Below are 12,557 nucleotides of genomic sequence, written 5' to 3' on the forward strand. Positions count from 1 at the left end.
TTGATCTTCTTGCAGTCCATGGGACTCTCAAGAGTCTCCTCCAGCACCATAATTCAAAAGCATCCATTCTTCGGCGATCAGCCTTCTTTATGGTCCAGCTCTCACTTCCATACGTCACTACTGGGAAAACCATAGCTTTTACTATACGGACCCTAAGGCAACCAACACCCAGGGAGGGAGGGGACGTAGGATAGGGTTGCCATATTTCAAAAACTGAAAATCCAGACAAAGTTGAAGTTCTAAAGCTATTTTTAAGGAAATTCACCAAAAAATTGACACTTCCAACATGGGTTGCCATATGCCTGGGTTTCCTCGGACATTGTTACTGGTTTTGGAAATTCCACCTGACGAATTAATCCCGGTCGTATGGCAGCCCTACCATAGATAGCTCAGTGTTAGGGCGTCTGCTTTGCATTCAGAAGGCCCCCGATTCCTGTATTGCAGAGGGTTGGACTAATTGACCTTTGGGGATCCCCTCCAGTTCTACAGTTCTGTGACTCTAACCCCTGGCATTTCCAGATAGGGCTAGGAAAGACTCCCTTTTCTGAAACCTTGGAGAGCCCCTGACTCCACATAAATGATCGCTCCCTCTGTTTGTATATTCCTGGTTAAACGATAACAATCAAAAATAAATTTAAGGGAATATTTAGAACATTTAAAAAACACAATTATAACATAAGAACATCTCAAAACATGGCAGCCCCTCTCCCCACATTCTGAGGGGCAGGTTTGCAGAAACTTGCAGCAGACCAGAGCTAAGGAAAGTGTTGATTGGCTAGCACCAATCATGTACTGCAAAAATTTGGCATGCACGTCTTCTCAGGGCAGGGAGGGTGATCCTGATCTCTTCCGTGCAAAGTGGAATGGATTCCCTTGCATGGTGATGGACTCTCCTTCCTTGCAGGTTTCTAAGCAGCGATTGGATGGCCGTCTGTCATAGATGCTTTAGCTGAGATTCCTGCATTTCATGGGGTTGTACCTTCTCCTGGAGTGAATTGCCTTTTTTTGTTTTGTTATTTGCCCGAACCACAGTTTATTCATTTATTTAAACCCCTTTTTCTGTAAAATCCCACTCTTAAAAAAGTATCCGAAAGAGGCTTTCAGATGCCAGCAGTATGACAGTCTCTGCCCCCAGGCGTGCAGTTCAAAAAGACATGGCACAAAAGGAAGAAAGGTTTGGAGGGAAACAAACTCACACACTGCTCCTTAATTAAACAGTCCTTGTAATGGCCAGCTGGAATGGAAAGATTTTGAGGAGAGGAGGAGCCAGAAACCACTATTTTCCTAGCATACTCTGCATTGATGTGAGGCACTGCAATATTATTATTATTATTATTATTATTATTAATAATAATAATAATACCCCGCCCACCTGGCTGGGTTTCCCCAGCCATTCTGGGCGGCCCCCAACAGAATATTAAAAACACAATAAAACATCAAACATTAAAAACTTCCCAAAGCAGGGCTTATGCCAATCTGCTCTGTGCTTAAACTGTGTTTCCTAAGCAGCTTCCGAACTGTGGATGTAAAATTTTGGTTAGTTTGGGAAGCCGGTCAGCCATCCCAAAGGGTAGTGTCATTTCTGACACATCCCTTAACTGCCCTAAGGTGAGAGTGGGGGAATTCGAACTCTCTCCAGGGAAAAGAGGTACTGCAGGGAACAGACGTGCAGTCTTGCGGCTCGCTCCTGTGCTCTGAACCGAGCTTAAAGGAGACGCATTAGGTCTGCCACAGCCCATATACTCCAGAGACAGATTTGCCAGAGCGGCGTCGGTGTGAACCTGCGTTTCTCAAAGCATATTCTCCAGTCTGAACACAAGAGATACCAGAGGAAGCAAAAGGGCAAAAACAAAAGCCTCGACAAGCTTCTGGCGCATGAGTGGATGTTCTGCAGGAACGGAGAAAATTAAGTTTATTGGGCTGTCTGGGGGCCGGGATGTGCGCATTCTGTTGCCAGGAGAGCACTTTTCTGTAGGTGAAGGTTCAGTGAAGTGTGGGCTCCATTTACCCGTCAGAAGAGATCAGCTTGACAGAGCGATCTGCTCAAGGAAAGTTGGAGGGACGACACGGTCTTGCCAGCCAGTTGCCGTTATAGCTTGTGCAATATTTATGCCCCTGTTCCTGTAAGAGGCGAGGTTTCTTATTGTTTTCTTCTCATTTTTCGTATGTCAGTGGGAATAAATATACTCCTCTTTTATATTGGCTCTCAATCTGTTCCCTTTCATAGCTGGAGGTTTCCTTATTGTTGCCCGGATAAAAACAGCTGACACCTCGGCGCAAAGTTATGTGCCTTTTTAAATGCACCAGGACAAAATAGCCATCCTTGGGGAATTGCAAAAGGGCGATTGGAGAGGCTGGGTGGGAATCTCTCCGCACAGCCCTGAATCACGCTCTTTCTGCTGTCGAAATGGGTGCCTTCGTCTAACAAGCCCACTTTTTATTACACTTTTTAAACAGCAAGAATCTAGGCCTCGGGAATGAGGAGGAAAATCTTGGTGGGGGGGGGGGAGGGACAACAACTCCCAGCAGCTAACCAGTTTCTGATAAGGATTTAGGACCAAATATGTACAAGGATAAGGGACACGGGGGGCGCTGTGGGTTAAACCACAGAGCCTAGGACTTGCCGATCAGAAGGTCGGCGGTTCGAATCCCCACAATGACGGGGTGAGCTCCCGTTGCTCGGTCCCAGCTCCTGCCAACCTAGCAGTCGAAAGCACGTCAAAGGGCAAGTAGATAAATAGGTACCGCTCTGGCGGGAAGGTGAACGGCGTTTCCGTGCACTGCTCTGGTTCGCCAGAAGCGGCTTAGTCATGCTGGCCACATGACCCGGAAGCTGTACGCCGGCTCCCTCAGCCAATAAAGTGAGATGAGCGCCGCAACCCCAGAGTCGGTCATGACTGGACCTAATGGTCAGGGGTCCCTTTACCTATGTACAAGGATGAAATCGACTTTGGGGTTTTTTTGCCCCATTTTGATGCCCCAAACCTGCTCCTGTCAAAGCAAGCTCAGGAAGGGGTGGTGGTGGTTGAAGCTGCCTAAAGCAGTGAGGAATCATAGAATTGTAGAGTTGGAAGGGACCCCCAAAGGTCATCTAGTCCAACCCCCTGAGAGGCAGGAATCTCAACTAAAGCACCCATGACAGATGGAAGAACAAGACAAATGGAATGTAGAAAGTCCAGAGGTAGAGAAAGAAATACTGCGCCTTTCACATATGTCAGCAATAGAATTTTAGGATCACAGACCAATTTCAGTCTTTTTAGGGTTTTATTAGGAATGAATGGATCTCTCCGATTTGGTTTTTCTACGTTAGTTGCTTTTCCAACCTTAGATTCAGTTCTCTAGCCTTTCCACAGCAATTTGCACCAAGGAAAAATCCTCATGAAAATTTTGTGTGATTTCCCCCCCTCGCCCGATAAATACATTTTTGTATACAATTTTGACATTTCCCCCAAGCAATTTGCCCGTACATGATGCAGTTTTGTGTGTTAATTTCACCAATACATGCCTATTTTAATACAGACTTTCTGCACACTCTTTGATTTGAGAACTGCATTGCAAACATTAAGAGAGATGGGAATTCTCAAGGATAATTCTGTTTTGGTTAAAAAAAAATGCAGATTAGGAAGTTCCTTATTAAAATGCAAACAAAATGGAATTTCTTCTCCAATAATATATGCTGTTGCAGGTGTACCAGCAATGATTAAATCCCTCCTCTTCCTGTTCACATTTCCAGCACTCATCATCAGTATTTCCATAGATATTGGATATTTGATTTAAGGATTAATATTAAAATGATTTCCCCTGAGAAATATATTTTTTGTTGTTAACCTATGTATCTGTCTCTCTTTGGGTGTGTTTACATGTCATACTGGTGGAAATTTGTAGGGGAGAATCTGTGGGTTAGCGGAAACCTGCCATTTCCCTTTTTCTAGTGCTCTTCTTCAGCCACCTTTTCGTTAACATCAAAAGGGAGAAATAAGTTGGGAGTAGGAACCAATATTTCTTACGGGTTGGGGATAAGAAACCAGTAATTGCAAAAGATGAAGGAATTCCTCTTTTATATGCCAGCAGCAGATAGGTTGGTCTACTGGAAAACCAGCAAATTAGCGAAAGAAAGGTCAATAAAATGATGAGATGGCCACCCTGTTTAAGAAAATGTTTTAAAGAAAGGTGTGAAAAAGTAATTTATTTGAAGAGAGGTGGGAATGGTTTAGCTGTTACTGAGATTCCAGTTGTGGTGGTTTTAAGCGAAGGCATGTTTTCTTTTCTTTAATATTGTTGGAATCTGCCTGTCTCGTGACACAATGGAGTGCATTTTTCTGCATGTTCTAGGCAGGGCTGTCTTAAGCATATGCAGCGCTGGGGTGCAAAGATCCACCCGGCGCCCCCCGCCCCCAGGTTGCCCAGTCCCAGGCGCGCAGGAGGGCAGAGCCGGCCGACCGCCTCAGCGTTTCGCTGGCTCGGTCGCCCCCGAACTCGCGGCGCAGAGCCATCCGCAGCAGAAGAGCTCCTTACGGGGTCTTCGCTGCGGGATCCCATTCACCCAGTGCTATACCAGCTGCACTGGCTCCCAGTGGAGTACAGGATCGGGTTTAAGGTGCTGGTTTTAACCTTTAACGCCCTATACGGCCTAGGACCCTCGTACCTACAGGACCGCCTCCCCTGGTATGTCCCATGGAGGACCTTAAGGTCTTCAAACAAAAGCATCTTGGAGGTCCCGGGCCACAGGGAGGTTAGGCTGGCCTCAACCAGAGCCAGGGCTTTTTCGGCTGTGGCCCCGATTTGGTGGAACGCTCTGTCACAAGAGACTAGGGCCCTTGACATCTTTCCGCAGGGCCTGCAAGACAGAGCTGTTCCAACAGGCTTTGGCCAAGCCACAGCCTGACCCCCTCCTTTGGCAATCCTCACAGAACTCTAGCCCAATGGTTGCCATTAATCTGATTTGAATTAATTTTATAATGAAAAGATTTTAGAATGTGGTATTTATTTTACTGTTGTTAGCCGCTCTGAGCCCGGCTTTGGCTGGGGAGGACGGGATATAAATAAAATTTATTATTATTATTATTATTAAGAGCCCGCCATGGCGCTCCGGCCGACGGGCGGGCTCTTCCCCGGACTCAACTCTCGGGCCCCGGACTTTTGGCCTGGTGCCCCTGAAGGCCGGTGCCTTTGTGCCCTGCACCCCTAGCGCCTATGGGTAAGATGGCCCTGGTTCTAGGAGACCGGGGTGGGGTGGGGTGGGAGGGAACTGATTGCATCAGGAGGGGGGAAACTCTGGCTTCTTCCGCATCCTGCCTCTCTGCCTCCTGGGGCCACCCCTTTCCAGCTCCCGCTTCTGCCTCTGAGTCTGGACTGCTCTCTGCCGCAGCCTCTTCCTGCTCACTAAACCCTGTCGCCGCCTCTTCTGCTTCCTTCTCTTCCCAGTCTGCCCTCTCTTCTCCCTCTGACCACTTGTCATCGTCCCACCACCAATCCCCTGGCTCTGAGAATTCTTCCCTTGGGGGTTCCCCAGCCGGTGCCTCCCCCCACTCCCTCTGCATCCAGTCGGTCCATATATATAATATATATAATAATATATTTTTATTTATACCCCGCCCTTCCCGGTTCAAAAACCAGGCTCAGGGTGGCTAACAACAATTTTAAAACACTTAATTGTAAAAGCAGCATAAAATACAGTATAAAAACATGAATGACAATAAAATTCAAAGTTCAGAAATCAGTTTAGGGGAAATCCATCTAATAAGCATCCATGGCAGAGATGGGGGAGCCTGCAATGGATGGATTCTCCCGTCTTGTCCTGGAGATGCCGGGAATTGAACCCGAAGCCTTCTGCATTCAAAGCAGATGCTCTACTCCTGGGATGCAGCCGCTTCATATTGATTGACCGGAACCAGGGTGGATAAAAATCAATGTGTTTTTTTAAAAAATAAATAAATAAAATAATGAATTTTTTTTAATTTAAATCAGATTTTTTTATTTAAATGCTTTTGGAGGAAATATCTTTCTAAAGATAGTTTTTTATTTAGGTTACATTATAGTCCAAAGGCTATTCACCAGGAAATAAGGATTTGTTTTAAGTTTTTCATGTGTGCTAAAACTCAGTCTAAGTTTTTTTTTTAAAAAAACAACAACGTTTAACCACATCAGGTAGCAAACATGGATACATATGCTATAATGTTGGCAGCTTCCAACAAAATATTCTTCTAAAAGTCTGGTAGTTTTTTCTCTCTTTGACATCTGGTGGGAGGGCGTTCCACAGGGCTGGTGCCACTACCGAGAAGGCCCTCTGCCTGGTTCCCTGTAACTTGGCTTCTCACAGTGAGGGAACCGCCAGAAGGCCCTCGGCACTGGACCTCAGTGTCCGGGCTGAACAATGGGGGTGGAGACGCTCCTTCAGGTATCCTGGGCTGAGGCCATTTGGGCTTTAAAGGTCAACACCAACACTTTGAATTGTGCTCGGAAACATACTGGGAGCCAGTGTAGGTCTTTCAAGTGACAAGGATGCTTTATTTGAGATTCCTGCATTGTAGGAGGTTTGGCTACGATTCTTTGATTCTTGAGACATGAACGCATATTTCTCTGGCTTGTGCTCATCTGTGAATTCTGCATGGCAGGTGATGTATAAATAGCTCCAAAGGGGCTGGAAACTCATGTGTTCTTTTCAGAGCATAAAACTGAGTCACTTGAAAGCCACCTACCACAGGATACTTAAAAGAGCCTCTTAATTACCACGAGCCCAAAATTCATCACTAAGGGGGAGGCAGGGCTTTCAGGCGTTGAGCTCCGGGTGCTGGTTTCAAATGGCGGAACGGCAAGCGTGCAGCGACAGAGAGGCTTTTCCCTTCTCCTTCTGGGGCAGGGAGAGGAGGGGATCCTCGATGGAGTAGTTCGATTCCTGCAAATATATTCACACTCAGCACGTACTGACTTTGCTTGCCTTTGCAGAAGAACGGAGGGCATAAAATAGTAATTAGGCTTGCGTGCATTTACGTGGCGCAACTCTCAGTTGCTCAGAGAGTGGTCCATGTATGAAGCTGAGAGAGGGTGTGTCCCCCCCCCCCAGGCTGCCTAATGTGTTTCTGTGCAAGATGAGACTTGGGGGGGGGGGAGTGTCTCCCAGGATTTCCTTGGTTTGGGCTGCCATCAGTATGCTGATGACACCCAACTCTATATGTTGATGGATGGCTATCCTGACACGGGGTCCTCGCTGCGGGATCACATTCACCTGGTGCTATACCAGCTGCACTGGCTCCTGGTGGAGTACAGGATCAGGTTTAAGGTGCTGGTTTTAACCTTTAAAGCCCTATACAGCCTAGGACCCTCGTACCTACGGGACCGCGCCTCCTGGTATGTCTCACGGAGGACCTTACGGGCTTCAAACAAAAACACCTTGGAGGTCCCAGGCCACAGGGAGGTTAGGCTGGCCTCAACCAGAGCCAGCGCTTTTTCGGCTGTGGCCCCGATCTGGTGGAAAGCTCTATCACAAGAGACTAGGGCCCTGCGGGACTTGACATCTTTCCGCAGGGCTTGCAAGACAGAGCTGTTCCACCAGACCCCCTCCTTCTGTAATCCTCACAGAACTCTAGCCCAATGGTTGCCATTAATTTGATTTTGAACTGATTTTAAAATGAATTGATTTTAGAATGCTGTGTTACTTTTATTGTTGTTAGCCGCTCTGAGCCCTGCTTCGGCTGGGGAGGGCGGGATATAAATAAAATTTTATTATTTTATTATTATTATTTATTGTGCATTTGTAATGGTTTGTGCTAATGATTCACACCACCACATTTTCAGTAGGCCTCAAATGGGACATTGTTTATAGAGTACTCTATACCCAGTGATGCACTTACCGTATTTTTTGCTCCATAAGACTCACTTTTCCCCTCCTAAAAAGTAAGGGGAAATGTGTGTGCGTCTTATGGAGCGAATGCAGGCTGCGCAGCTATCCCGGAAGCCAGAACAGCAAGAGGGATTGCTGCTTTCACCGCGCAGTGATCTCTCTTGCTGTTCTGGCTTCTGAGATTCAGAATATTTTTTTTCTTGTTTTCCTCCTCCAAAAACTAGGTGCGTCTTGTGGTCTGGTGCGTCTTATAGAGCGAAAAATACGGTAATTTGCACTCGAAACTGGGCTTTTAGTGTTGCAACTCCAGTCCCCTGGAATGCATTGCCAGCCGAAATTAGGCAGGTGTCCCCAGGCTCCCTACTGAAGAAGTTTTTCCCTGAAGTGTGACTCTGCCATTCATGAAATATAATTGTAGAGTTGGAAGGCAACCAAGGGTTATCTAGTCCAATGCAGTAATTGCAGCTAAGGAATCGCATCCAAACTCCTGTTTACAAATCTCCAATGAAGGAGAGTCCACTACTATCTGGCTTGTTTTTAGAGTTATATTTTGTCTTATACTTTGATTGTCTCCAGCTGTGATGTGGCTTATAACTTGGTAGGATAAATAATCTTCTGTATATTTTGGGAAGTTTGATGGTTTGCCTGTCCTCTCTGCATTTAAAAAAAGGTAAAGGGACCCCTGACCATTAGGTCCAGTCGTGGCTGACTCTCTGGCGCTCATCTTGCTTTATTGGCCGAGGGAGCCGGCGTACAGCTTCCGGGTCATGTGGCCAGCATGACTAAGCCGCTTCTGGCGAACCAGAGCAGCGCACGGAAACGCCGTTTACCTTCCCGCCGGAGCGGTACCTATTTATCTACTTGCACTTTGATGTGCTTTCAAACTGCTAGGTCGATAGGAGCAGGGACCGAGCAACGGGAGCTCACCCCGTCATGGGGATTCGAACCGCCAACCTTCTGATTGGCAAGTCTGTGGTTTAACCCACAGCGCCACTCTGCATTTAGACGCTGCTTAATTTCCATGTTGGTTCCCGAGATGAAGTAGCAGCTTTTTGTGTGTGTCCAAGTTTGAATACAGTTGGCTGCTGTTTCGAATCAAGGCAGAGGGCTGAACTTTTCAAAACTGCCCTGATTTTAACCAGATTTTAAGATACCGTAGGCAAAGTCTGCTTGATGACTCCTGAGATGAAGGATCAGGTTTTCTTCTATATTCAGATACAATTGGATGCTATTGTGAATCCAGGAGGTGGGCTGAACCTTTTCAAAACAGCAGTGATATTAACCACTGGTTCCAAAGCTGCTCCGGTTTTCGGGTTTCTTAGAATTCCCAAGCATTTCCAGGCACTTTCCACTGGTCAATAAATAAATGCATGTTTATGGTGCATCAGGGTACAGTCTTGGAGTCCCCACCTCTGGTTTAAAATGTGTGCAAAGGGGGATATACAAAGCATCGTTCAAGAAGAAATAACCATGATGTAATGGACTCTGGTAGGGAGAGAGCTCTTCATCGCTGCACCCCCCTGTCATCTTTGCTAGGGTGCCCAAAGCTTTATGGTTTGAATTCCAAGACTTGTCTCCCACTCGGAATCTTGATGCCCATGTCTTGTCAGTGTTAACGGAGAAATCCGAGGGCTCCCTTGGACAAAAAGCAAAGACGCCAACCAGGACAATTGGAGCAAAACAGCAGCCAGTAGGCTTGGTCTTTGTTGAGACTGTCGCGACAGGACTCGAACTCACTACAGGATGAAGCAAGATGGAAGCCCTGAACAAAAGAAGACCCCAACTTTTATTAGCTACTAATCCCCCATGCTACACCCCTAAGACTACATCATAACTACGTCATGACTTTGATAGTCCTTCCTTCATGGTGTAAAATAAAAGTGGAACGGTACAGATCCGATGTACGGCTGATTTTCTATGACTTTACAGTGGTACCTCAGGTTACATACACTTCAGGTTACATATGCTTCAGGTTACAGACTCCGCTAACCCAGAAATAGTGCTTCAGGTTAAGAACTTTGCTTCAGGATGAGAACAGAAATCGTGCTCCAGCAGCGCAGCAGCAGCAGGAGGCCCCATTAGCTAAAGTGGTGCTTCAGGTTAAGAACAGTTTCAGGTTAAGTACGGACCTCCAGAACGAATTAAGTACTTAAGCTGACGTACCACTGTATAACAGAAGCGTCACGTATGTCGTGTGTGTGTGTGTGTGTGTCGTGTTTGTACAACTGAATGATTGGGGGGGGGGGGGAGTTCCTGCAACATTTAGCACCTGATCCTGGTGCAGCGAGTGGGCAAGGAAATAAAGGAATATATATATGAGGGAAATCACAGAACGGCCCATTTGAAGCAACAGCAGCACTGCTGCCCAAAGGCCTTTGCTGGGGATTATTTGTTGCACATCTATTTTAGCTACATAATCACTCTTTGCAATGTGGGCTCTTAAATGATTAATTATGGTGGGGAGGGAGGGGAGAGAGAGAGAGAGATTTGGGAAAAGAGACGACTCCGCTGAAGTCTGTTTGCTCAGCAAACCGCCGTGTGTTTTATTAGGCAATGGCTGCTTGCTCTGCCAGCCCTTTGCTTTTCTGGGAAGCAAGGCAGGCTGGTGGTGAAATTTGCCATGCAGAAGAGAAAGGTGGGGATGGGGGAAATGGCTTCTTCCCCCCATTATGAAACAACAATGCAAGACAATTAACAGCAAAAGGCAGTGGATTTCAAACTTGAGAGAGATCCTGTTCATTACTGGGGGACCTTGCGGCAGTCTCAATGTGGCCTGCTTCAAAGGGTTCATGGAACCATAGAATCGTTGGAAAGGGACCCAGGGGTCATCTAGTCCAACCCTCTAAAATGCAGATTATGTCAACTCAAGCATCCCTGACAGTTGGCCATCCAACCTCTGCTTAAAAACCTCCCAAGGAAAGACGGTGCGCCACCTCCTGTGGGAGTCTGTTCCACTGCCGAACATCTCTTACTGTCAGACAATTCTTCCTTACAGTCTGAAATGCTACGACACGCAAGGAAAAGCGGGCAGGGAAGGAAGAGGAAGAATCAAAACTCAGCCACCAGTTTCTAAACAGTTCCTATAATGACCAGCTGGCCCAGCTCAGGGGCAGGAGGTGCCTGACGGAACACAAAACCAGACAGTAAAATTGTAATAAGTTAGAAACAAGTTAAAAGCAGAGAGAAAGAGAGAGAGAGAGAGAGAGAGAGAGCACTTCAATTGTGACTGTTATGGGATGTGTGTGTGCTCTTAATTGCCTGCCTAGGCCTGGCAGAACAGAAATGCTTTCAGCAGGTGTTAAAAAGCTTTGCGATTATACAATAATAATAACTAGGGATCCATTGCAGGAGTGAGTGCAGCTCTCCCATGTGCTGCCTTTCAACTAGAGCTGCTATTTTCGGCGCATATACATGGTCAACTGATTTGGAGTGCTCCAGTACCTTCTCTCCGAACGATTTAAGTCATGTTTCCCATGAAGTTGTGTTGTATGTAAAAGAACTTGCACACCGTTCTCTTGAAACCTTGTGTTTTCAGTGCTCCTAAATGCTTAGCTTATTATTTATGGTGGTGAAAAAGTTCCCCTTTCATGCTCACTGTTAAGTTGTGGGTGAACATATTAGACGACACAGCGATTCTTCAAACAGCTCTTGTTTATTCACAGGCCAGAACAGAACTGAACTGAAGGGTTCAGCCAACCTGCTTATATAGAGCTCCAGTACAATGCAACAGTAACCATTTTCTGTAACTATCCAATCACTGAACGTCACTTTTGATCCCTTATTTGCATATGTGGACCTGAACTATCTACAATATCCCCCTGCTGGCCCAGGGTGAGAACTTCAGTACACTCACTGAGCGACTCTAGGATTCTGGAGACAGGGAACTCCGCTGAGGAAAGGGGTCATTTTATTTTTATTCTTTGATCACTCATAGGCGAGTAAGATTGTCTTCTATGAACACGGTCTGTCCGTAAGTGACCATGGAGGCCACTTCTGGATCCACATGTCCTTCCACAGTGGGGACATAGGTTTCTGGGCGGGAGTTGATCACGGTTAGGGTTTGCCAAATGTGCTTTCCTCTTAGCACATTTCTCCCTTTCGTCCTGAGTTTGAGCGTCTTCAAAGCCCATGACACTTTTGGTAAAGGCTGTTCTCCAATTGCTAGCAGGCTAGTATTTCCCAGTTGTCGGTGTTTATACAACATTTTTAAAGATTTGCCTTGTAGTCAAACCTTGGTTGTCAAACGTAATCTGTTCCGGAAGCCAGTTTGGCTTCCGAAACGTTCAACAACCGAGGCGCAGCTTCCGATTGGTTGCAAGAGCTTCTTGCACCAGGCAGAAGCCACATCAGACGTTTGGCTTCCAAAAAACGTTAAAAAACCGGAGCATTTGCTTCTGGGTTTTCAGCGTTCGGGAGCCGAAACGTTCAAAAACAGAGCCGTTCAAGAACCGAGGTTTGACTGTGCCAGTATTTCACTTTCCATTCTTAAGTTGGAAAATGTCAATCACTTTTCCTACCTGGGCAGTTATATTTCCACAAGGGCTGACATTGATGCCAAAATCCAGCGTCGTCTAAGGAAAAGGTAACAGGACTTTGACTCCTGCGACCTCAGACCACTACCTTTTTGCCTGGATGCAACCAGAGCAAATGTAAATAATCCCTTCCGTGTTCTTTGTTTGGGATTACCTTTTCCTTCTGCTGCTTTGCAGTTCTTCTG

General features: G+C 46.4%; 1 protein-coding gene across 3 annotated transcripts in view; it reads left to right on the forward strand.

Moving 5' to 3' along the window:
- Positions 1 to 12,557, forward strand: part of RTN1 (reticulon 1) — a 137,073-nt gene that overhangs the window by 24,152 nt on the left and 100,364 nt on the right. The gene's annotated exons all lie outside the window — the stretch shown is intronic.

Source organism: Podarcis filfolensis, assembly GCF_964270895.1.
Source record: "Podarcis filfolensis genome assembly, chromosome: 1".
Classification (NCBI taxonomy): Eukaryota; Metazoa; Chordata; class Lepidosauria; order Squamata; family Lacertidae; genus Podarcis; species Podarcis filfolensis.